This window comes from Oncorhynchus tshawytscha, linkage group LG06, assembly GCF_018296145.1.
Source record: "Oncorhynchus tshawytscha isolate Ot180627B linkage group LG06, Otsh_v2.0, whole genome shotgun sequence".
In the NCBI taxonomy this organism is placed as follows: domain Eukaryota; kingdom Metazoa; phylum Chordata; class Actinopteri; order Salmoniformes; family Salmonidae; genus Oncorhynchus; species Oncorhynchus tshawytscha.
In genome coordinates, this window is record NC_056434.1 from 58,916,165 (window position 1) to 58,943,067 (window position 26,903).

The 26,903-nt window shown below is 41.2% G+C and overlaps 1 protein-coding gene and 1 long non-coding RNA gene across 7 annotated transcripts in view; one reads left to right on the top strand and one right to left on the bottom strand.

Annotated features, from left to right (window-relative positions):
- Window positions 1–1,952: 1,952 nt before the first annotated feature.
- LOC112252772 lies at window positions 1,953–11,507 on the bottom strand. The gene is made up of 5 exons (XR_002953890.2): window positions 11,398–11,507; window positions 3,187–3,266; window positions 2,877–3,090; window positions 2,678–2,772; window positions 1,953–2,586 (listed from the first exon to the last, which is right to left on the bottom strand). It is a non-coding gene; the product is annotated as an uncharacterized LOC112252772 (long non-coding RNA).
- Window positions 9,985–26,903, top strand: part of LOC112252771 (palmitoyltransferase ZDHHC16A) — a 31,211-nt gene continuing 14,292 nt past the window's right edge. For 2 of the 6 annotated variants that reach the window (XM_024424349.2, XM_024424350.2), the window contains exon 1: window positions 11,590–11,753. The gene's annotated coding sequence lies outside the window, so the exon portion shown is untranslated. Of the gene's footprint in view, window positions 10,370–11,589; window positions 11,754–13,631; window positions 13,828–26,903 lie in introns of those variants that run through there. The other 4 variants (XM_024424348.2, XM_024424347.2, XM_024424351.2 and 1 more) reach the window with 4 other exon arrangements.

The following is a 26,903-nucleotide window of genomic DNA, read 5'->3' on the forward strand; positions in this document are numbered from 1 at the left end:
CACCTTCTTCCACATGTTTGGTGTGTCTCCCAGGTGGCTTGTGGCAAACTTTAAACAACACTTTTTATGAATATCTTTAAGAAATGGCTTTCTTCTTGCCACTCTTCCATAAAGGCCAGATTTGTACAATATACGACTGATTGTTGTCCTATGGACAGAGTCTCCCACCTCAGCTGTAGATCTCTGCAGTTCACCCAGAGTGATCATGGGCCTCTTGGCTGCATCTCTGATCAGTCTTCTCCTTGTATGAGCTGAAAGTTTAGAGGGACGGCCAGGTCTTGGTAGATTTGCAGTGGTCTGATACTCCTTCCATTTCAATATTATCGCTTGCACAGTGCTCCTTGGGATGTTTAAAGCTTGGGAAATCTTTTTGTATCCAAATCCGGCTTTAAACTTCTTCACAACAGTATCTCGGACCTGCCTGGTGTGTTCCTTGTTCTTCATGATGCTCTCTGCGCTTTTAACGGACCTCTGAGACTATCACAGTGCAGGTGCATTTATACGGAGACTTGATTACACACAGGTGGATTGTATTTATCATCATTAGTCATTTAGGTCAACATTGGATCATTCAGAGATCCTCACTGAACTTCTGGAGAGAGTTTGCTGCACTGAAAGTAAAGGGGCTGAATAATTTTGCACGCCCAATTTTTCAGTTTTTGATTTGTTAAAAAAAGTTTGAAATATCCAATAAATGTCGTTCCACTTCATGATTGTGTCCCACTTGTTGATTCTTCACAAAAAAATACAGTTTTATATCTTTATGTTTGAAGCCTGAAATGTGGCAAAAGGTCGCAAAGTTCAAGGGGGCCGAATACTTTCGCAAGGCACTGTACTTATTTTCCACCATAATTTGCAAATATATTCATTAAAAATCCTACAATGTGATTTTCTGGATTTTTCCCCCCTCATTTTGTCTGTCATAGTTGAAGTGTACCTATGATGAAAATTACAGGCCTCTCATCTTTTTAAGTAGGAGAACTTGCACAATTGGTGGCTGACTAAATACCTTTTTGCCCCACTGTATATATATATATATATTTTACTGGACTGATGCCCTGCATCAGATGGTCAGTCTGAGGGGAGGGAGGGAGCAGTGGTGAGACCGCCCCTCCGCTGAGAAAAGGGGATACAGTCTTCCAGCGGATGGCGGACTGCATTATTTCTACCTCATTCCCCAATTCATGTTGTCACTCCTATGACCAGGGAAAGTGAAACATTCCTCAATTTTAAAAAAAGAGACAAGCTGCTAAAAATAACAAAGCAAGCTTATTGGACCACTTTGCTTCAGTCATTCAGTGCAGCTACAGTGCTGGTTGTAGTGTGAGTGAAAGTATGGAGGATGTTCAACACTTTAATCCATAAAATGCACAAAGTGTTGACAGTGCTGAAGAAAAACAGACATGCACTTACTCATAAAAACAGCAGCCCTTTGTTGTACCCTATTCGTTGAGTCTCTAGTTATGGTTTTATACATTTTTAAATTTCAGTCTCAACTGGCAGCTTTATTAAATAGTACCCGCCAAACACCAGTCTCAATGTCAACAGTGAAGAGGTGACTCCGGGATGCTGGCTTTCAAGGCAGAGTTGCAAAGAAAGCGCCATATCTCAGACTGGCCATTAAAAGAAAGGATTAAGATGGGCAAAAGAACACAGACACTGGACAGAAGAACTCTTCTCATCTAGTGTTGAGGTTCAGAGCTTCTAACTAATCTGCTTGACACATTAATGTTACTTCCCTTACAGATAACAAAAATCAGCTAATTTCCTCTCCATTCATAAGAAAATCCATTTGATTCATACACTAGCTTGTCTGGCTGTCATGTTTATATCTTAACCTGCCCTTCCCTCATCTACACCAAAATAATATTATTTATGTAGTCCTCTAGAATGATAGATTTATTTTTTTTACATCTCACTAGCACACCCTTGTGGTTGAATATATATATATATATATATATATATATATATATATATAGTAGATCCTAGGACACAACAATAAGTAATGTGGAACTAATAAATACCATCAAGGGATACCTTACAATTAACACCTTGTGAAACAGCTGTGAAAACCAACCTGGCAATATTACAGATTTTAATACATAAACATTGATATTCTTTTGGTACAGTTGTGGCACTAATATTTTTCACAGATTTTTTTGTACACTCATGGCAATCAAAAACTAAAATACAGAATTTTGGTGTGTGGAATATAAAGGAGGTGGTTGCTGTGTGGGTGGGAGGTTCTGCCTGTCACTTGTTCACGACAGGCAGCCAGTCTCAGAAGGGGGACTTGAAGAGGGAGACTACAAAGTCCAGTCACTGCTGCGCTCTCTTTGTTCGGAGTGTTTTTAGTTAGTTAATCTGTGTATTGCACATATGTGCCCAGCATGATAGCGCACGAATACTTTCTTAGAAGATAATGACAACAACAGTAGCTGTAGCAGATGTAATGAAAAGTTGGAGAGTGGTTGGTAATGGAGGACATCAGGCTGGTACCCTTCTGACTCAGAGAACCAGACTGATCTGAACTCACTGGCTCTGGTGGATGGGATACCTCCTGGGGTGCTCGGACAGTCGATGGTCCTAAAGTCATTTGGAAAGGTAAATTGAAGAGGTACATTCAGCATAACTACAATTTTTTGCTTTCTCAAATGTCAACCAAAGCTTAACATACTTTGTCTAATGGGCTTCACTGAAGTGCAGGACATCAGGGCTTTCGGTGGTCGACCGTCCAACTGGAGAAGGTTGTTAGCTTCCACCAAGGTAACCCTAGGAAGACAAAGAGAAAAATATAATTGATAGGGAAACTAAAATTGGCTTCAGGTTGTTTTGTGTGCAAATTAAAACAATTATCTGAGATGTTTTATATTCACCTTAACAGATGGTGACTCCAGCTAGGAGCGAAAAAGCAGCTAGGTTCCCCCAAGTCTTGCCTTCCTTTCGTCCTTCTTCCAAACCCAAGTAATTTGCCCAGATGTCGAAGTACTTGCCCTTCTTACTTCCCCTTCTTGATTCTCCCCCGGTAGCTCTCCTTCTGTTTCTCCTGCGCCTTGTCGATGTTCAGTCTCACATTGATTGACAACAGGACTAAATGCAAATTATATTTCATATTACAAATACATTTCTTACATATCTCTTGGAGAAGGCCAGAAAATTAAATGAACAGCAGACAATTATTTTTACCTCGTCAAAAACCTCCACATCCTTCCCAGTCTGTGCAAGAAGGTGGTTCCCGAAGGCATTCTGACGAGGTACACAGTGATCTGAAAGTATGTTACACAAAAACAGCAATAGACAACACTAAGTCAATCACAAATTTTAAAGACTACAGTTTATGCAATAATTGTACAGTTGAAGTCGGAAGTTTACATACACCTTAGCCAAATACATTTAAACTCAGTTTGTCCTGACAGTTCCTGACATTTAATCCTTATAAAGATTTCTCTGTCTTAGGTCAGTTGGGAGTCAGTTGGGTCAGTTTTAAGAATGTGAAATGTCAGAATAATCGTAGAGTGATTTATTTCAGCTTTTATATCTTTCATCACATTCCTAGTGGGTCAGAAGTTTACATATACTAATTGAGTGTTCAGTAGCATTGTCGTTAAATTGCTTAACTTGGGTCAAACGTGTCGAGTAGCCTTCCACAATATTTTGGTTGAATTTTGGCCAATTCCTCCTAACAGCTGGTGTAACGGAGTCAGGTTTGTTGGCCTCCTTGCGCACTCACGCTTTTTCAGTTTTGCCCACAAATGTTCTATATTATTGGAGGTCAGGGATTTGTGATGGTCACTCCAATACCTTGACTTTGTTGTCCTGAAGCCTTTTTGCCACAACTTTGGAAGTGTGCTTGGGGACATTGTCCATTTGGAAGACCCATTTTTATTTTTTATTTTACCTTTATTTAACCAGGTAGGCAAGTTGAGAACAAGTTCTCATTTACAATTGCGACCTGGCCAAGATAAAGCAAAGCAGTTCGACAGATACAACGACACAGAGTTACACATGGAGTAAAACAAACATACAGTCAATAATACAGTATAAACAAGTCTATATACAATGTGAGCAAATGAGGTGAGAAGGGAGGTAAAGGCAAAAAAAGGCCATGGTGGCAAAGTAAATACAATATAGCAAGTAAAACACTGGAATGGTAGTTTTGCAATGGAAGAATGTGCAAAGTAGAAATAAAAAATAATGGGGTGCAAAGGAGCAAAATAAATAAATAAATAAAAATTAAATACAGTTGGGAAAGAGGTAGTTGTTTGGGCTAAATTATAGGTGGGCTATGTACAGGTGCAGTAATCTGTGAGCTGCTCTGACAGTTGGTGCTTAAAGCTAGTGAGGGAGATAAGTGTTTCCAGTTTCAGAGATTTTGTAGTTCGTTCCAGTCATTGGCAGCAGAGAACTGGAAGGAGAGGCGGCCAAAGAAAGAATTGGTTTTGGGGGTGACTAGAGATATACCTGCTGGAGCGTGTGCTACAGGTGGGAGATGCTATGGTGACCAGCGAGCTGAGATAAGGGGGACTTTACCTAGCAGGGTCTTGTAGATGACATGGAGCCAGTGGGTTTGGCGACGAGTATGAAGCGAGGGCCAGCCAACGAGAGCGTACAGGTCGCAATGGTGGGTAGTATATGGGGCTTTGGTGATAAAACGGATTGCACTGTGATAGACTGCATCCAATTTGTTGAGTAGGGTATTGGAGGCTATTTTGTAAATGACATCGCCAAAGTCGAGGACTGGTAGGATGGTCAGTTTTACAAGGGTATGTTTGGCAGCATGAGTGAAGGATGCTTTGTTGCGAAATAGGAAGCCAATTCTAGATTTAACTTTGGATTGGAGATGTTTGATATGGGTCTGGAAGGAGAGTTTACAGTCTAACCAGACACCTAAGTATTTGTAGTTGTCCACGTATTCTAAGTCAGAGCCGTCCAGAGTAGTGATGTTGGACAGGCTGGTAGGTGCAGGTAGCGATCGGTTGAAGAGCATGCATTTAGTTTTTTGCGACCAAGCTTCAACTTCCTGATTAATGTCTTGAGATGTTGCTTCAAAATAACCAACATTTTCCTCCCTCATGATGCCATCTATTTTGTGAAGTGCACCAGTCCCTTTTGCAGCAAAGAACCCCCACAACATGATGCTGCCACCCCCGTGCTTCACGTTTGGGATGGTGTTCTTCGGCTCGCAAGCCTCCCCCTTTTCCTCCAAACATAACGATGGTCATTATGGCCAAACAGTTCCATTTCTGTTTCATCAGACCAGACGACATTTCTCCAAAAGTACGATCTTTGTCACCATGTGCAATTGCAAACCGTAGTCTGGCTTTTCTATGGGGGTTTTGGAGCAGTGGCTTCTTCCTTGCCGAGCGGCCTTTCAGGTTATGTCGATATAGGACTCGTTTTACTGTGGCTATAGATACTTTTGTACCCGGTTCCTCCAGCATCTTCACAAGGTCCTTTCCTATTGTTCTGGGATTGATTTTCACACAAAAGTAAGTTCATCTCTAGGAGACAGAATGTGTCTCCTTCCTGAGCGGTATGATGGCTGCGTGGTCCCATGGTGTTTATACACATCGACGTGGTACCTTCAGGCATTTGGAAATTGCTCCCAAGTATGAACCAGACTTGTGGAGGTCTACAATTGTTTTTCTGAGGTCTTGGCTGATTTCTTTTGATTTTCCCATGATGTCAAGCAAAGAGGCAGTGAGTTTGAAGGTAGGCCTTGAAATACATCCACAGCTACACCTCCAATTGACACTCAGAAGCTTCTAAAGCCATGACATCCTTTTCTGGAATTTTCCAAGCTGTTTAAAGGCACAGTGAACTTAGTGTATGTAAACTCTCTGGAATTGTGATAGAGTGAATAAGTGAAATAATCGGTCTGTAAACAATTGTTGGAAAAATGACTTGTGTCATGCACAAAGTAGATGTCCTAACCGACTTGCCAAAACTATAGTTTGTTGACAAAAAAATTTGTGGAGTGGTTAAAAAAACTAGTTTTAGTGACTCCAACTTAAGTGCATGTAAACTTCCGACTTCAACTGTACATATCTTTAAAAAATATATATATTTATTTTATTATTCTCCAACCCTACCACCCCTCCCCAAATTTGAGCAAACAACACTTAGGCCTGCCTTTCCAGCTTATGCATAATATATATATATATATTTTATGGACACAGTCTATTTTACCATAGTTTTATTTGGTTCGTTTTTAGCTCGTCCTTCCTCTACCTTCCACAACCTCTCCCATATACAGTTGAAGTCTGAAGTTTGCATTCCTTAAGTGTAAATTATTTCAATTTATATTCAGCTGTGCCTTGCAAGTGCTACACCAACTGATCCAGGGCCTAAAATTAAACACTTGCCACCCCCAAATGCGGGTAGATTTTGGAATTGGCGGGTAAAATATCAATTTCACTCGCCACGTTGGCAGGTGATCAGGGTTCCACTGTGCAAGTATTTCACTCGTATTTTTGAATGGCCCCTGTGTTCTACCTCAAAAAAGGTACTGGAAAAGGGTAGGGCTACTGTACCAGTTGCCCACAAATAGTGTAACCCTTTGAAGTAAGGCTGCAGCATAGAGATCACTGATCCAGATATGCCGAGACCCTCAAAATGCCTTATATCTGTGGTGGGGCCGGTGTAGATGATCAGGTCCTGTACATATCCTGTCAGACGGTCATATAGAACAAATAAATTGACTTCAAATTTGTGGTGCTTTGATGGGCTGTATTGGCGGAATGCAAGCTTTCCCTTCCAAGCTATGAGAGACGACTCAATGAACAAGTACTTGTGAGGCACAAACACTTCCAAATTCTCCGGTCAAGCTGCCTAGGACATTCCTAATTTTGTGAAGGGGATAGCGTTGTTCACTAAGTGGAGCGCTCTCAGCAAGACAGGGAATTGGTCCTGGGAGAAAATGGTTGGGAAAAAAGGGGTCCTCATTAGTGAGACATTACACTCAATGGCAATCGGTGTCTTTCAAGAGTACATTTTTTCTGTCAGGACTGACTTCGATTGTAACTATGGTTACTCAGAGTTGGCAACTCAGAACCCCCTTTCCAGAGGTTTATGCATCTTATGAACTTTTCCAGTATTTGCACCCCATTTATTAATAAAACCCCCATCATAGTAATATTTCCTATGATATCCCCCCACAATACCTTCCCCCATTTCTACCCCACATGGACTAGAAAACATTCCACAAATTAAAAATACACCCCCTCCCACAAACCACTAAAAAGGTTTCATCCAAATCTGGCAACCCTGTTTAGCTTTCGCGCAAAGGTAGGCTTGTATTTGAGGTGATAATCTGTGAGGCGATAACATTTTATTTGCCTTGTCAAAAACGGCATGTGCTCAGATTATTGTGTTATCTGTAACAAGCACATCAAAGATTTGTTACATTGTGAAAAGTGGCCAGACTAAATTGATCTTATTCGGGCAACAGGTGCAGTCATCTTTGACTTTGTTTATTTGTGTTTTTAGTGAATGGCGTTCTGGGATTAGGGAGTTCTCTTGTCAAACAAACATGGCTGCCATCACAAAGAATTTAGCTGTTAGTTTAGCTGACACATATCTCTTTTCTAAACAATTTTACATTTCTCCCTTTTGCTCACCAGAGATGTGGTACATTGCAAACAAGTGTAGCCGTTAGATCGCTAACTTATGTTTTTTTGTCAGCGCAACCTGGTATTTAGATTGGCTGTGGATGTGTTCCGTGTGATACTTGGATGTTGAAGTTTGAAATTGTGGAATAAAGTTTAGACATTTTATTTTTCATCAGTACAAAACATTATTTAGATGCTTTTCAGACAACACTGCAGGGACCACTCAACAATGATCACAAATAAGTGATCGTACGGGTCAAAAGGTTAATGACCGAGATACGCCCACACCATTCTGTTGGGGTATGCCCAAAGCTTTCCAATACAAAAAAGCTGCTTTTTAACATGCTTAATAAAAAAAAAAATTGGGAAGGAAAACTATTTCACTCAATGTAATTCATTTTAAGTGATATTTCATAGAAATCTAGAAACACTGGACAGCTACTTTAAAGGTTGACTTTGGGCAAAAACTCATTGTCTTTAAACTGTAAAATTCATCAATGCACCATCATACTAGGTAATTTAATGCAAAAACAAATATATATATATATATATTAATAAGATATTTGGCTACAGAAGTGCCATTTCTTACCGCTTTCTACGGCTTCCGTCCAAAAACAAATCCTGAAAAATGATGTCAACACATACTACAACACATACAGTTACTGTTTAGCTACATTGGCTAGCTTAGCTAACAAATGTCAGTCGCATGACCAAATGACAACAATAAACCACTAAATGCACAGCCCATTTCTGCTTGAAAATTGAGAAAGAGGAGGAGTTGGACCCTTTTTGCCCCAAAAGTCGACTGTGTATGCAAATGTCCTACAATTCCACACATTTTGCCATTGCTTATGACATGTTCATATGCTATATGGGGTACCCCTGACCAACCCCCCAGAACCTATTCTACATAGACATGTCCCACCCATCCCCCCCTGGTAATTTTGCCTATGACAAAGAAATGTGTGCTCTAATAATCTATTCCAAGGCTGAACATGAGTTTCAAGTTTGGGGAAGTTGACAAGTTATCCTTCAACTTACCGATCTGCGTGCCAGTTATGATTTTCATATGTGCATTTTTCATGGAAGAGTTTCATTTTAATAATGTTTTAGTTTCTCAAAATCATTGTCACGTGGTTAATAATACTAATTGGAATTAAAATGATAAAATCTAAAAGTTAAAATTCCACTAATGCCAGAGCACCAGCCTCTGTCATATGTACACATTGATTCACAGTTAGCCATTGGCGGCTAAAGAAATGAGCGCATGGAATGAAGAGAGCCTGTGCCAGGGGTCTCCAACCTGTTCTAGCATGAGAGCTTTTTAAAAAATGAAACATGTCCTGACCTAAAAAAAAAATTCTAGCTTTCAAATAGGCACATTCTCCTCCTCTCCCCTGAAACTCTTCACAAGGTCCTTAATGTACAAGAAAGTAGTACACTGTTCTGTCAATATACCTGGTAAAATAATGGTTAATAAAATCTTCTTTTCCCCCCAAAATCAGCTTTATTTTTCACTCTTAAAATGACAATTGTTATCAGAGAAACAAAATTTGATGTTCTGAGCCCATGTCAATACTTTAGACACATTTCTTTAGGTCTAGAAGAAAACTAACATTTAAAATTGAGTGCAAGTCCCCTTTTAATTGCGCATCTGGCCCTTTAATTGCGCCACCGAAGAATTTTTTCACAAACGGTTTCAGGGAAGCGCATCATCTGCGTGCTCGTCGCCCACACCAGGATCTTGACCTGACAGAGTGCCCCATGGTGGCGGTGGGGTTTTGGTATGGGCAGGCATAAACTACGGACAACAATTGCATTTTATCGACGGCAATTTGAATGCACAGAAATACTGTAACGAGATCATGAAGGCCTATTTTTTAAAAGATATATTTATACCCAGTCTTGTGAAATGCATAGATTATGGCCTAATTAATTAATTTAAATTGACTGAATTTCTTATGAACTATAAATCAGTCAAATCTTTGAAATGGTTGCGTTTATATTTTTGTTCAGTGTAGATACAAATGATATACTTACTCATGATACACTTCTGCCAGGTAAGCCTACTTTGCAATTAACATTAAGTTGAGAAGGCTTTGGGGAAAGTATTTTTTTAAACTCACAAGATGGTTATCACATCAACTGGCTACACATGGAGTGATTTACAAAAGTGCCCCCCACACAGACAGACAGGGGCAATATTGCTGGAAATTGGCAGATATTGTGTTAGGTTTGGATTTTTAAGCCAATAGTGTCTAACCAGGGGTGGGATAATGTCAATGTTGATTAGATATTAGCTGGGCGCTTGCGGTGCCTAATAGGGACAACTTGTGAGATTTGTGTATGACAGTTTGCGGTGGAACACGTGAAAATTTCATGTACTTTCAGAATTGTTTGGCGAACTACTCATAGGTGAGCTACGCGGTCGACCTGTTGGAAACCCCTGGCCAATGTAGAAGCAGGCATATAACTTCCAGTGTGAACTAAGTGAAAATACAGAAAGCTGACAAACGCATTCGTCGCTCTACTCCATCGGCCTGCCTCCTTTTCTATCGGTCTTGACTTGAGCTAGGAAGTGCATTGTAGCCTATCAAATCAATCAACTGGCTCCGGCCCAATGACTGTTTATATATATGAAGGTCCATCCAGAAGCTGTTGCAAGTTGTATCAACTAGCCTTTTCCGGGCCCTCGGTTTCCTGCACCAGTGAGCTCTGGACAAACACAGCTGATTTCGCACAAAGGGAAATGTGTTCAGGTATTTTATGACATTACCACTGGATATTGGTATCCTCAGAGCATTACATTTTGCTCTTTCACACCAAGGCCTGGTTATTATCAAGGGGGAGAGTGTTGGAAAGATTTTGCAAATACTATGTGGAACTATCGTCATAAAAAAAAAATGAAGGACTTCATTGACTTACTGTGTGAGGCGAAGAAACAATTACTTAGAAGCGCAGCTTATTAGTGGTACGGAGATAAGACAGTCAGAAATCAAACATCCCCAAATGGGCACTTTCCTAAATTTGCACGCAGCAGACCAGTTAGTCTACTTCTATAGGTGCTCAGGCGCAAGCGTTCTGTTAACATTAAGATGACAGAAAAGATACTCATTGCTCAGATGAGCGCTCCAACCAAAATGCAATGAAACATTTGTAAATGAAGGTATGAAATAAACCAAAACTTGTTTCTCACAAGTGTAACAGGTTGTGAACTCTGCAAAAGTTTCCACTGAGAACGGTAAATGACTGTAGGACTAATTAATCTATGCATTAACATAACTGAATGTAACGAAATGACGCGATTAACGGTACATTTACTACTGGTCACAGGTAAATGGGGAATTGATCAAAATGGCAAACCATTAACACAAAACAATGACTGCACAGCATTGTCTAGCTACATGTTAATTTAATTTTTTTTAAATTTTTTTTTTTAAATACTCCGATAAAAATTCACAAGTCCCGACATTGGCAGACAAATGTCAAATTCTAGCCACTTCAGCGAGAATTTGAAATTTGTCTAGCTGTGAAGGGCTCATCAGGATGAATCATTAGGACGATGCAAATGGACCGCAAGAATCCCAAACATATATATACTAAACCTTGATTACGTTGGGATAAAAATCACATGCCTCTATATGCGTGTGATTACTTGGTTACAGCTTTTTAAATTAAAATAATTTTGAGCTGATTTCCTGGTGATTTTTGTCTTCTCAAACAACTAAAATGATGTTTAAAAAGTGGGTTAACTGCCTTGTTCAGGGGCAGAACGACAGATTTTTACCTTGTCAGCTCCGGGTTTCGACGAAGCAACTTTTCAGGACGGCTAATCAGGAGGACTGACAATCGAATTTATTCGTCTCGACTGCCGCTGTGCGACATAAGTCATCAATTAGGGCACCATGTCAATATCAATTATTTATGTACACACCTTTGGTCCGTATAGCCTCTCCCGGAAGTAAAATTACTAATTTTCAGCACTGAGTCTGTAACGTAGAGGAGAAGCGTCTGGGCTAAACTCGCGACAGAGAATATTGTCTCCGTTCAATTGTTAGCTTCCGGATGAATTAAACCTTCTTCACCTTGGTATCATGGCCAGAGATAACACATTTCTCACGGGTGACATGCGATCCTAAGAAAGTGAGTATATAAATGGAATGTTTTACTTTGTGCATGGTAGCTAGCAGCATACAGCGCTACTCTCTCTTCAAGCTTGCTGCTGGTAGCTCACGACACTGGTCAAGTGCCTGTGGTCCTTTCAACTGATGTTCTCTGACGGCAGGGTTGAGGAAAAGCTTAAATGTATATGACTCATAGCCAAACAATATGATTGAATATCTTAAAATAGCATTTTGTCCGTCGTGTCATAAAACATTGAAGCTTGATAGTTGCTACTGCGCTGGCAGATGGTTTATAACAAATGGGGGGAATGGACAGTGAGTGGCAGAGGTATGTTCATGGAAAGTTGCGGTGAAAATGCGCAACAATGTGCTAGACAGAAGGTCTGGATAGGATTCCAACAATGTAGCTAACTCCATTCTTTCAAAGCTGTCATTATGGGCTGTGCCGCTCTCACTATTGTGTTCCGCCCTGCTCATATCCCTTGATTGGAATGCAGAAGAGCAAGAGTAGAGTTGTCATATATATATATATATATATATATATATAATAAATAAAGCAGTAGTCCTAGCAGTTTGTGGCCCAATCCCAAATCTACAGGGGTCCCCAATTACATTCAGCTGTGGGCCGATTATTATAATTTCTTTCTTGAGCAGATGGTTGGTGTGCCAGAACATAGTTATTTATATTTTGTACACAGCAAATTCACCGTAGGAATTCCAAACAGATAGTATTTGACATAATCAGATGAAGATTGTATAGATTTGTTTTTATATTTTTTTTTACTAAACTTCGGTGCCAAATAAAACCACCAGTTTGGCCAGTGTGCTTCCTATTGGGCAATCCTGGTCTAGACCCTACCGAGGGCTCTCCAACCCTGTTCCTGGAGAGCTACCTTCCTGTAGGTTTTTGCTCCACAGTTGTAACTAACCTTATTCAGCTCATCAACCAGTTAATTATTAGGGTTTGGTGTGAACCTACAGGACGGTAACTCTCCAGGAACCGGGTTGGCAAGCCCTGCCCAACGTCCTATACACTTGTGGAGATCTGCAATGATTTCACAGGTGTAATCAATTTGGTAATAGTTCCAATTTGCCCTCTAATAGGCTAGGTGGATGTTTTACCATATTGCTTAGATCAAATTATCTCAGATCTCCTCAAGTGTGTAGGGTCTAGGGGGGTTGAGTTGGGATTGGGCCAGTGACTTGAGTAATGTTCCCTCATTGTTTTGGGAACTGAGCAAATTTCAGGTCCACTGAGTGCAAACTTGAACATTGAAAATTCTGTGCAACTTCTGACGCGGGTTTATTGTATATACTGAGGCTGTACCCGCAGTGGCCGTTTGATCATAATGTAGGCCTATCTGAGTGGCCTACCATTAAAAACAATGGAGAAAATGCATCACAGAACGGCTATTTCCATGTTAAAATGTTATATCATTCAGCCTATAGTAGCAGCCAATGTGTGGTGTAAAATGTAGGCCTACATCCCGTGAGAATTTTTGAAAAAAATGCAGGGCTTCACATTAACCATTTTATTCCCTTGTCCTTCAGACAAGGTGGTGATTGGAAATGTGTTTGACGCAGGAAACCACTTACGAAAATAAAGTTAATTATTATTTCCATACCATCATTAGAGAATCAGACATTATCCTACCCTCTGCCTATTGGCTTACTTAGCTCATTCAAGCATGTCTCAAAATACAACAATGCCCCTTTTTAAGACCGCAAAAAAATATTTACCTGACTCTCTTTTCAAAGGCTAGAAATGCACAGGTTTTGTGCTCTTGTAGGAAGCAACCACTCCCCCATTGCTGACTAGAAATGAGCAATAACTGGACTAATAACTCACTTAATAGCAAAGAATATAACAAATGTTCTCTCGCTTTGATCCCAAAAGAAGCGCATCTACTCATGCTGCAAACACAGTCCAGGTCAAAGGAATAATCTAAGCCTAAACTGGAATTACGGGTAGGATGAACGGCCGGCAGACTCAAAACTTCTCTGTCGCAAATCCACCCTATCCCGTTAATCCCAGGGACCCAGGGGGAAATTGGAATAGATCCCAATGCCATAATCGTCCGGAGCCCAGAAAGGTAGGTCTTAAAAAGCGGAACCATTGCTTACACCATGTGGTCTTTGTAGCTCTGTGTATTGTTCAGGCCTGTGTGTGTGCGCATGATTTTTTTTTCTAGATCAAAAAGGGGCTTCGGTGGTGGGTGTGGCAGGGGGTTCGGTCGGACGTCAGCCGGGTTTCCACTAGATAACACAGCCACAAAGTCAAAATTGTCTATCTAAACACATTAAAACAAAAATGTGCTTTTTGGTCTTGATTTATGGCTTGGGTATAGCATAATGTCACCAGTGTGGTTTAAGCTTAGGTTTTGAAATCTGATTTTAAGAAGAGAAATTCTAGAAATAGGTGGAGTTTATGACTTTGTTGGTGTGTTAACTAGTTACGACCATGTGACAGAATTTTAGAGGGCCCTCATCTTGGCAGGGAAGAGATAAATAAAACAAATCTTGCAATTCTATGCATTTTGTCATGGCTAATGCTGTATTCTTTAAACATAACAAAATCAATACTGCTAAATTCATTGTTTTTGGAATTTTCAATTAGAGGTCGAACGATTATGATTTTTCAACGCGGATACCGATTATTGGAGTACCAAAAAAAAAGCAAATACCGATTAATCGGCCGATTTTTTTTATTTTTTTTATAATATACATATTTAGTTTTTATTTTGGTAATTTTTTTAAATTGTAAATTTTTTATATATATTTTTATTTCTTTATTTATACAGTGGGGCAAAAAAGTATTTAGTCAGCCACCAATTGTGCAAGTTCTCCCACTTAAAAAGATGAGAGGCCTGTAATTGTCATCATAGGTACACTTCAACTATGACAGACAAAATGAGAAAAAAAATCCAGAAAATCACATTGTAGGATTTTTTTAATGAATTTATTTACAAATTATGGTGGAAAATAAGTATTTGGTCAATCACAAAAGTTTATCTCAATACTTTGTTATATACCCTTTGTTGGCAATGACCGAGGTCAAATGTTTTCTGTAAGTCTTCACAAGGTTTTCACACGCTGTTGCTGGTATTTTGGCCCATTCCTCCATGCAGATCTCCTCTAGAGCAGTGATGTTTTGGGGCAGTTACTGGGCAACATGGACTTTCAACTCCCTCCAAAGATTTTCTATGGGGTTGAGATCTGGAGACTGGCTAGGCCACTCCAGGACCTTGAAATGCTTCTTACGAAGCCACTCCTTCGTTGCCCGGGCGGTGTGTTTGGGATCATTGTCATGCTGAAAGACCCAGCCACGTTTCATTTTCAATGCCCTTGCTGATGGAAAGAGGTATCGTGAGATTTTGAGTGAAAACATGGCCCCATTCATTCTTTCCTTTACACGGATCAGTCGTCCTGGTCCCTTTTCAGAAAAACAGCCCCAAAGCATGATGTTTCCACCCCCATGCTTCACAGTAGGTATTGCGTTATTTGGATGCAACTCAGCATTCTTTGTCCTCCAAACACGACGAGTTGAGTTTTTACCAAAAAGTTATATTTTGGTTTCATCTGACATTCTCCCAATCTTCTTCTGGATCATCCAAATGCTCTCTAGCAAACTTCAGACGGGCCTGGACATGTACTGGCTTAAGCAGGCGGACACGTCTGGCACTGCAGGATCTGAGTCCCTGGCGGCATAGTGTGTTACTGATGGTAGGCTTTGTTACTTTGGTCCCAGCTCTCTGCAGGTCATTGGTTCTGGGATTTTTGCTCACCGTTCTTGTGATCATTTTGACCCCACGGGGTGAGATCTTGCGTGGAGCCCCAGATCGAGGGAGATTATCAGTGGTCTTGCATGTCTTCCATTTCCTAATAATTGCTCCCACAGTTGATTTCTTCAAACCAAGCTGCTTACCTATTGCAGATTCAGTCTTCCCAGCCTGGTGCAGGTCTACAATTTTGTTTCTGGTGTCCTTTGACAGGTCAAATCAAATCAAATCAAATTTTATTTGTCACATACACATGGTTAGCAGATGTTAATGCGAGTGTAGCGAAATGCTTGTGCTTCTAGTTCCGACAATGCAGTAATAACGAGCAAGTAATCTAACTAACAATTCCAAAAAAACTACTGTCTTATACACAGTGTAAGGGGATAAAGAATATGTACATAAGGATATATGAATGAGTGATGGTACAGAGCAGCATAGGCAAGATACAGTAGATGATATCGAGTACAGTATATACATATGAGATAAGTATGTAAACCAAGTGGCATAGTTAAAGTGGCTAGTGATACATGTATTACATAAGGATGCAGTCGATGATATAGAGTACAGTATCAACGTATGCATATGAGATGAACAATGTAGGGTAAGTAACATTATATAAGGTAGCATTGTTTAAAGTGGCTAGTGATATATTTACATCATTTCCCATCAATTCCCATGATTAAAGTGGCTGGAGTAGAGTCAGTGTCATTGACAGTGTGTTGGCAGTAGCCACTCAATGTTAGTGGTGGCTGTTTAACAGTCTGATGGCCTTGAGATAGAAGCTGTTTTTCAGTCTCTCGGTCCCAGCTTTGATGCACCTGTACTGACCTCGCCTTCTGGATGACAGCGGGGTGAACAGGCAGTGGCTCGGGTGGTTGATGTCCTTGATGATCTTTATGGCCTTCCTGTAGCATCGGGTGGTGTAGGTGTCCTGGAGGGCAGGTAGTTTGCCCCCGGTGATGCGTTGTGCAGACCTCACTACCCTCTGGAGAGCCTTACGGTTGAGGGCGGTGCAGTTGCCATACCAGGCGGTGATACAGCCCGCCAGGATGCTCTCGATTGTGCATCTGTAGAAGTTTGTGAGTGCTTTTGGTGACAAGCCGAATTTCTTCAGCCTCCTGAGGTTGAAGAGGCGCTGCTGCGCCTTCCTCACGATGCTGTCTGTGTGAGTGGACCAATTCAGTTTGTCTGTGATGTGTATGCCGAGGAACTTAAAACTTCCTACCCTCTCCACTACTGTTCCATCGATGTGGATGGGGGGGTGTTCCCTCTGCTGTTTCCTGAAGTCCACAATCATCTCCTTAGTTTTGTTGACGTTGAGTGTGAGGTTATTTTCCTGACACCACACTCCGAGGGCCCTCACCTCCTCCCTGTAGGCCGTCTCGTCGTTGTTGGTAATCAAGCCTACCACTGTTGTGTCGTCCGCAAACTTGATGATTGAGTTGGAGCGTGCATGGCCACGCAGTCGTGGGTGAACAGGGAGTACAGGAGAGGGCTCAGAACGCACCCTTGTGGGGCCCCAGTGTTGAGGATCAGCGGGGAGGAGATGTTGTTGCCTACCCTCACCACCTGGGGCGGCCCGTCAGGAAGTCCAGTACCCAGTTGCACAGGGCGGGGTCGAGACCCAGGGTCTCGAGCTTGATGACGAGCTTGGAGGGTACTATGGTGTTGAATGCCGAGCTGTAGTCGATGAACAGCATTCTCACATAGGTATTCCTCTTGTCCAGATGGGTTAGGGCAGTGTGCAGTGTGGTTGAGATTGCATCGTCTGTGGACCTATTTGGGCGGTAAAGCAAATTGGAGTGGGTCAAGGGTGTCAGGTAGGGTGGAGGTGATATGGTCCTTGACTAGTCTCTCAAAGCACTTCATGATGACGGATGTGAGTGCTACGGGGCGGTAGTCGTTTAGCTCAGTTACCTTAGCTTTCTTGGGAACAGGAACAATGGTGGCCCTCTTGAAGCATGTGGGAACAGCAGACTGGTATAGGGATTGATTGAATATGTCCGTAAACACACCGGCCAGCTGGTCTGCGCATGCTCTGAGGGCGCGGCTGGGGATGCCGTCTGGGCCTGCAGCCTTGCGAGGGTTAACACGTTTAAATGTCTTACTCACTTCGGCTGCAGTGAAGGAGAGACCGCATGTTTCCGTTGCAGGCCGTGTCAGTGGCACTGTATTGTCCTCAAAGCGGGCAAAAAGTTATTTAGTCTGCCTGGGAGCAAGACATCCTGGTCCGTGACTGGGCTGGGTTTCTTCCTGTAGTCCGTGATTGACTGTAGACCCTGCCACATGCCTCTTGTGTCTGAGCCGTTGAATTGAGATTCTACTTTGTCTCTGTACTGGCGCTTAGCTTGTTTGATAGCCTTGCGGAGGAATAGCTGCACTGTTTGTATTCAGTCATGTTACCAGACACCTTGCCCTGAATAAAAGCAGTGGTTCGTGCCTTCAGTTTCACACGAATGCTGCCATCAATCCACGGTTTCTGGTTAGGGAATGTTTTAATCGTTGCTATGGGAACGACATCTTCAACGCACGTTCTAATGAACTCGCACACCGTATCAGCGTATTCGTCAATGTTGTTGTCTGACGCAATACTGAAACATCTCCCAGTCCACGTGATGGAAGCAGTCTTGGAGTGTGGAGTCAGCTTGGTCGGACCAGCGTTGGACAGACCTCAGCGTGGGAGCTTCTTGTTTTAGTTTCTGTCTGTAGGCAGGGATCAACAAAATGGAGTCGTGGTCAGCTTTTCCGAAAGGGGGCGGGGCAGGGCCTTATATGCGTCGCGGAAGTTTGAGTAACAATGATCCAGGGTCTTTCCACCCCTGGTTGCGCAATCGATATGCTGATAAAATTTAGGAGTCTTGTTTTCAGATTAGCCTTGTTAAAATCCCCAGCTACAATGAATGCAGCCTCCGGATAAATCGTTTCCAGTTTGCAGAGAGTTAAATAAAGTTAGTTCAGAGCCATCGATGTGTCTGCTTGGGGGATATATACGGCTGTGATTATAATCGAAGAGAATTCTCTTGGTAGATAATGCGGTCTACATTTGATTGTGAGGAATTCTAAATCAGGTGAACAGAAGGATTTGAGTTCCTGTATGTTTCTTTCATCACACCATGTCACGTTGGCCATAAGGCATACGCCCCCGCCCGTCTTCTTACCAGAAAGATGTTTGTTTCTGTCGGCGCGATGCGTGGAGAAACCCGCTGGCTGCACCGCCGGATTGCGTCTCTCCAGTTAGCCATGTTTCCGTGAAGCAGAGAACGTTACAGTCTCTGATGTCCCTCTGGAATGCTACCCTTGCTCGGATTTCATCAACCTTGTTGTCAAGAGACTGGACATTGGCAAGTAGAATGCTAGGGAGTGGTGCACGATGTGCCCGTCTCCGGAGTCTGACCAGAAGACCGCTTCGTTTCCCTCTTTTTCTGAGTCGTTTTTTTTTTTTGGTCGCTGCATGTGATCCACTCGGTTACACTGGTTGTAAGGCAGAACACAGGATCCGCATCGCGAAAAACATATTCTTGGTCGTACTGATGGTGAGTTGACGCTGATCTTATATTCTTATATAGATCTTATATAGGTCTTGGCCATAGTGGAGTTTGGAGCGTGACTGTTTGAGGTTGTGGACAGGTGTCTTTTATACTGATAACAAGTTCAAACAGGTGCCATTAATACAGGTAACAAGTGGAGGACAGAGGAGCCTCTTAAAAAGAAGTTACAGGTCTGTGAGAGCCAGAAATCTTGCTTGTTTGTAGGTGACCAAATACTTATTTTCCACCATAATTTGCAAATAAATTCATAAAAAATCCTACAACGTGATTTTCTGGATTACTTTTTCTCATTTTGTCTGTCATGGTTGAAGTGTACCTATGATGAAAATTACAGGCCTCTCTCATCTTTTTATGTGGGAGAACTTGCACAATTGGTGGCTGACTAAATACTTTTTTTGCCCCACTATGTGTTTTTTTAAAATGTATTTATTTATAATAATGACAATTACAACAATGCTGAATGAACACTTTTATTTTAACTTAATATAACACATCAATCAAATCAATTTAGCCTCAAATAAATAATGAAACATGTTCAATTTGGTTTAAATAATGCAAAAACAAAGTGTTGGAGAAGAAAGTAAAAGTGAAATATGTGCCATGTAAAAAAGCTAACGTTTAAGTTCCTTGCTCAGAACATGAGAACATATGAAAGCTGGTGGTTCCTTTTAACATGAGTCTTCAATATTCCCAGGTAAGAAGTTTTAGGTTGAGGTTATTATAGGAATTATAGTACTGTTTCTCTATATACGATTTGTATTTCATATACTTTTGACTCTTGGATGTTCTTATAGGCACTTTAGTATTGCCAGTGTGGCTTCCGTCCTTCTCCTCACCCCTACCTGTGCTCGAACCAGGAACACATCGACAACAGCCACCCGCGCTCCCCGCTAACTAGCTAACCATTTCACATCGGTTACACCAGCCTAATCTCGTGAGTTGATAGGCTTGAAGTCATAAACAGCGAAGAGCTGCTGGCAAAACGCACTAAAGTGCTGTTTGAATGAATGCTTATGAGCCTGCTGCTGCCTACCACCGCTCAGACGGCTCTGTCAAATATCAAATCATAGACTTAATTATAACATCATAACACACAGAAATACGAGCCTTAGGACATTAATATGGTGAAATCTGGAAACTATCATTATGAAAATAAAACGTTTATTCTTTCAGTGAATTACGGAACCGTTCCGTATATTATCTAACGGGTGGCATCCATAAGTCTAAATATTCCTGTTACATTGCACAACCTTCAATGTTATGTCATAATTACGTAAAATTCTGGCAAATTAGTTCGCAACGAGCCAGGCGGCCCAAACTGTTGCATATACTCGGACTCTGCGTGCAATGAACGCAAGAGAAGTCACACAATTTCCCTAATTTAATATTGTCTGCTAACATGAATTTCTTTTAACTAAATATGCAGGTTTAAATATAAATACTTTTGTGTATTGATTTTAAGAAAGGCATTGATGTTTATGGGTATGTACATTTGTGCAACGATTGTGCTTTTTTCACATGCACTTTTGTTAAATCATCCTCCGTTTGGCGAAGTTGGCTGTCTTTGTTACACGGAATCCAAACCGGCTGCGCGCGTGCGTTATCGTGCATAAATGTATTGGGTCCCCCCACACCAAATGCGATCATGACACGCAGGTTAAAATATCAAAACAAACTCTGAACCAATGACATTAATTTGGGGACAGGTCGAAAAGCATTAAACATGTATGGCAATTTAGCTAGTTAGCTGGCACTTGCTAGCTAATTTGTCCTATTTAGCTAGCTTGCTGTTGCCAGCTAATTTGTTCTGGGATATAAACATTGAGTTGTTATTTTACCTGAAATGCACAAGGTCTTCTACTCCGACAATTAATCCACACATAAAACGGCCAACCACGACGGATTACCACGACGACCGGCAAAAAGGTTTGTCTTTCAATCATCCACGTGGGTATAACCAATGAGGAGATGAGAGAGGCAGGACTTGCAGCGCAGTCTGCGTCAGAAATAGGAGTTCTATTTTAGCCCTTTGCATCGCAGATGCTCGTTGGTGCACGCAATAATTGAATAACATGGATTTCTAAATATACAACGAGCCAGGTGGCCCAAACTGCTGCATATACCCTGACTCTTTTGCACAGAACGTAAGAGAAGTGACACAATTTCCCTAGTTAAAACCTCTTAGGGCAAGGTGAGACGTCTGTATCTCACCTAGCCAACAGGAAATGGAAATGCGCAACGCCAAATGCTAATAGTACTTGCTAAAACTCAAACTTTCATTAAAACACACATGCAGGGTACTCAATTAAAGCTACACTCGTTGTGAATCTAGCCAACATGTCAGATTTTTAAAATGCTTTTCGGCGAAAGCATGAGAAGCTATTATCTGATAGCATGCACCCCCCCAATACCGGAAAAAGACGTAAACAAAGGAATTAGCGTAGCCGGCGCTACACAAAACGCAGGAATAAAATATTAAACATTCATTACCTTTGACGAGCTTCTTTGTTGGCACTCCTATATGTCCCATAAACATCACAATTGGGTCTTTTTTTCGATTAAATCCGTCCATGTATACCCAAAATGTCCATTTATGAAGCCCGTCTGATCCAGGAAAAAGCAGCTTTACAAAACGCAACGTCATTTTTTAAAATTAAAAAAGTTGCCGATAAACTTTGACAAAACACTTCAAACTACTTTTGTAAACCAACTTTAGGTATTAGTACACGTTAATAATCGATCAAATTGATCACTTGGCGATCTGTATTCAATAACAGCCATTCTTGAAATGATGCTCCATTTTTTTTCTCTCTCCAAACTTCCAACTGTGTACTCGATGACAGGAAGTGCCCATTTCTCATCTCACCAAGGATTAACTTCAAAGCAAATGACAGTACTGGCGACATTGTGTGGAAGCGGTAGGCATTGTAAACTGGTCGTTATCTATTTTCCCTTGCCATAGACAATACAGGCAACTGGCGGAAGGATAAAAAATAAAAAAAATTGGTGAACAGTTTTCCTTGGGCTTTTGCCTGCTCCACACGTTCTGTTATAGTCACAGACATGATTTAACTAGTTTTAGAAACTTCAGAGCGTTTTCTATCCACACATACTAATCATATGCATGTACTATATTCCTGGCATGAGTAGCAGGACGTTGAAATTTTGCGCGATTTTTAACAAAACGTTGAAAAAAAAGTCCCGATCTTTAAGAAATTAATGTTAGCAGCCAATATGAACTAAATATGCGCGTTTAAGGAAGGCTTTGTTGTTTATGGTTAGGTACACATTGGTGCAACGACAGTGCTTTTTTTCGCGAATGCGCTTGTTAAATCACCCGTTTGGCGAAGTAGGCTATGATTCAATGATAAATTAACAGGCACCGCATTGATTATATGCAACGCAGGACAAGCTAGATAAACCAGTAATATCATCAACCATGTGTAGTTAACTAGTGATTATGTTAAGATTGATTGTTTTTTTATAAGATGCGTTTAATACTAGCTAGCACCTTACCTTGGCTCCTTGCTGCACTCTCATAACAGGTAGTCAGCCTGCCATGCAGTCTCCTCGTGGAGTGCAATGTAATCGGCCATGATCGGTGTCCAAAAATGCAGATTACCGATTTGTTACGAAAACTTGAAATCGGCCCTAATTAATCGGCCATTCCGATTAATCGGTCAACCTCTATTTTCAATTCTCCGACTATCTAGCTTTTATTTTGGTGATTGTTACTTTTCAAAGGTTATTAAAAAAAATATGGGTCCATTATCTTTTCTACATACGGTGCCTTCGGAAAGTATTCCTACACCTTGTCTTATTCCACATTATTTTGTTGTTGCAGCCTGAATTCAAAATGTATACATTTCTCCCTCCCATTTACACACAAGACCTTTATAATGACAAAGTAAAAACATGTTTTTAGAAATCAAATTTTATTTGTCACGTGCCGAATACTACAGGTGAAATGCTTAACTAACAAGCCCTTAACCAACAATTCAGTTTAAAGATAATGGAGAATTAAGAGATAACAAATAATTAAAGAGCAGCAGTAAATAATAATATAATTTTTATTTTTTATTTTTTTATTTCACCTTTATTTAACCAGGTAGGCTAGTTGAGAACAAGTTCTCATTTGCAACTGTGACCTGGCCAAGATAAAGCATAGCAGTGTGAACAGACAACAACACAGTTACACATGGAGTAAACAATAAACAAGTCAATAACATAGTAGAAAAAAAGAATGTATATACTTTGTGTGCAAAAGGCATGAGGAGGTAGGCAATAAATAGGCCATAGGAGTGAATAATTACAATTTAGCCGATTAACCTCTAGCGTCGAGCAATCCCGTATCCGGGAGCGTAATTATAGCCTCATGCTCATTACCATAACGCAACGTTAACTATTCATGAAAATCGCAAATTAAATTAAATAAATATATTGGCTCGCAAGCTTAGCCTTTTGTTAACAACACTGTCATCTCAGATTTTCAAAATATGCTTTTCAACCATAGCTACACAAGCATTTGTGTAAGAGTATTGATAGCTAGCATAGCATTAAGCCTAGCATTCAGCAGGCAACATTTTCACAAATACAAGAAAAGCATTCAAATAAAATCATTTACCTTTGAAGAACTTCGGATGTTTTCAATGAGGAGACTCTCAGTTAGATAGCAAATGTTCAGTTTTTCCAAAAAGATTATTTGTGTAGGAGAAATCGCTCCGTTATTTTCATCACATTTGGCTAAGAAAAAACCCAGAAAATTCAGTCATTACAACGACTAACTTTTTTCCAAATTAACTCCATAATATCGACAGAAACATGGCAAACATTGTTTAGAATCAATCCTCAAGGTTTTTTTCACATATCTATTCGATGATAAATCATTCGTGGCAGTTTGGTTTCTCCTCTGAACCAAATGGAAAATTGCACGCAGCTGGAGATTACGCAATAATTTTGACGGGGGACACCAAGCGGACACCTGGTAAATGTAGTCTCTTATGGTCAATCTTCCAATGATATGCCTACAAATACGTCACAATGCTGCAGACACCTTGGGGAAATGACAGAAAGTGTAGGCTCATTCCTGCCGCATTCACAGCCATATAAGGAGACATTGGAACACAGCGCCTTCAGAATCTGGGGCATTTCCTGTTTGAAATTTCATCTTGGTTTCGCCTGTAGCATCAGTTCTGTGGCACTCACAGATAATATCTTTGCCGTTTTGGAAACGTCAGTGTTTTCTTTCCAAAGCTGTCAATTATATGCGTAGTCGAGCATCTTTTCGTGACAAAATATCTTGTTTAAAACGGGAACGTTTTTTTATCCAAAAATTAAGAGCGCCCCCTATATCGAAGAAGTTCACTGGAGTGATAAATGATCAGATGAACATGTGCAGGTAGAGGTACTGGTGTGCAAAAATAAAAACAGTATGGGGATGAGGTAGGTAAATTGGGTGGGCTATTTACCGATGGACTATGTACAGCTGCAGCGATCGGTTAGCAGCTCAGATAGCAGATGTTTAAAGTTGGTGAGGGAGATAAAAGTCTCCAACTTCAGAGATTTTTGCAATTCGTTCCAGTCACAGGCAGCAGAGAACTGGAAGGTGAAGGCGGCCAAATTAGGTTTTGGCTTTAGGGATGATCAGTGAGATACACCTGCTGGAGCGCCTGCTACGGGTGGGTGTTGCCATCTTGACCAGTGAACTGAGATAAGGCGGAGCTTTACCTAGCATGGACTTGTAGATTACCTGGAGCCAGTGGGTCTGGCAACGAACATGTAGCGAGGGCCAGCCGACTAGAGCATACAGGTCGCAGTGATGGGTGGGATAAGGTGCTTTAGTAACAAAACGGATGGAACTGTGATAAACGGCATCCAGTTTGCTGAGTAGAGTATTGGAAGCTATTTTGTAGATGACATCGCCGAAGTCGAGCATCGGTAGGATAGTCAGTTTTACTAGGGTAAGTTTGGCGGCGTGAGTGTGAAAGCTTTGTTGTGAAATAGAAAGCCGACTCTAGATTTGATTTTGGATTGGAGATGTTTGATATGAGTCTGGAAGGAGAGTTTGCAGTCTAGCCAGACACCTAGGTACTTATAGATGTCCACATATTCTAGGTTGGAACCATCCAGGGTGGTGATGCTAGTCGGACGTGCGGGTGCAGGCAGCGAACGGTTGAAAAGCATGCATTTGGTTTTACTAGCGTTTAATAGCAGTTGGAGGCCACGGAAGGAGTGTTGTATGGCATTGAAGCTCGTTTGGAGGTTAGATAGCACAGTGTCCAAGGAAGGGTCAGAAGTATACAGAATGGTGTCGTCTGCGTAGAGGTGGATCAGGGAATCGCCCGCAGCAAGAGAAACATCATTGATATATACAGAGAAAAGAGTCGGCCCGAGAATTGAACCCTGTGGTACCCCCATAGAGACTGCCAGAGGACCGGACAACATGACCTCCGATTTGACACACTGAACTCTGTCTGCAAAGTAGTTGGTGAACCAGGCAAGGCAGAGGTAATATGTACATGTAGGTAGAGTTATTAAAGTGACTAGGCATTGATAAGAGTAGCAGCAGCGTAGAAGAGGGGGGCAATGCAAATAGTCTGGATATCCATTTGATTAGATGTTCAGGAATATTATGGCTTGGGGTAGAAGCTGTTCAGAAGCCTCTTGGACCTAGACTTGCCTAGAATGTATTGGAATTAATGGAAATATATGCAAATGAATACCATTTAAATGTAATATTTTTTGCATTGGATATATTTATCATGTGGAGACAAACATAAACCTTTTACCTTATCATAAGTAGACATAATTGAAAATGATTAAATCCTTCCAATAGAAATAATACTTAAAAAAATTATTTAGTTACGAATTGAACTTTAATTAAATGAGTTTACTCTTCACGTGGTGATTTCACTGAACAACAAAAGAAAGGTAATATTTGAATGATCCCCAATGATCCATCGCATCTCCCAAAAATGTTTTCAACATAGATCTGTAAAATGATAGTCTATAAACTAAAGCTTTGGTTGTCTTCCTCTCAGGCTTCCAAGTCTTCTCCCTGGACCTCCTCAATGTCCACCTCCTGAACATCAGACTCTGAGGTCTCATCTTCACTGTCACTTTCCAACCTTGTTGAGCATGGCTTGTTGTCAGGCTCAAAAAGCCTCAAACGTGCCAGAATGGCCACCAATTTTTCAGCCTGTGTGTGTGTTCTTAAACAAGGACCAGTTGCACTCTGAGGCTGCTGATGTTGATGGGATTTGTAGGATGATGGAAGCAACACGGGTAAGAGCCTCAGATCTACAAAGACCCTTCCACCAGGTAGCTGATGAGATATGGCAGTCGTGCCAACATATTGCATCTCCATCCCAAAGTCCTTGCTTGGAAGTGTACTTCGCCAGACTGCCAAGAACCTTGCCCTCATCCAGGCCAAGGTGGCGAGACACGGTAGTGATGACACCATAGGCCTTGTTGATCTCTGCACCAGTCCGGATGCTCTAACAGCATACTTGGGATCCAACATGTACGCTGCGTATGGGCTTCAGGCAGAAGTATAGATGTTTTTTGATGTATTTCAGAACTGCAGTTTCCTCAACCGTGAAGTGGGCAGGGCAGTAAGGATTTCTTCTCTTATATCTGCAAGCAGAGTCTGAATATCAGACAGGATGGCATTGTCTCTCTCAATCCGTGCAATGGCTACTGCTATAGGTTTCAGGCTGCTTACCGCTCTCTCCCAAAATACATCATCCAGGAGGATCCTCCTGATGGCGCTGTCCATATCGGCAGACTGTGATATGGCCATTTCTTGGAGAGACTCCTTTCCCTCCAGGAGACTGTCAAACA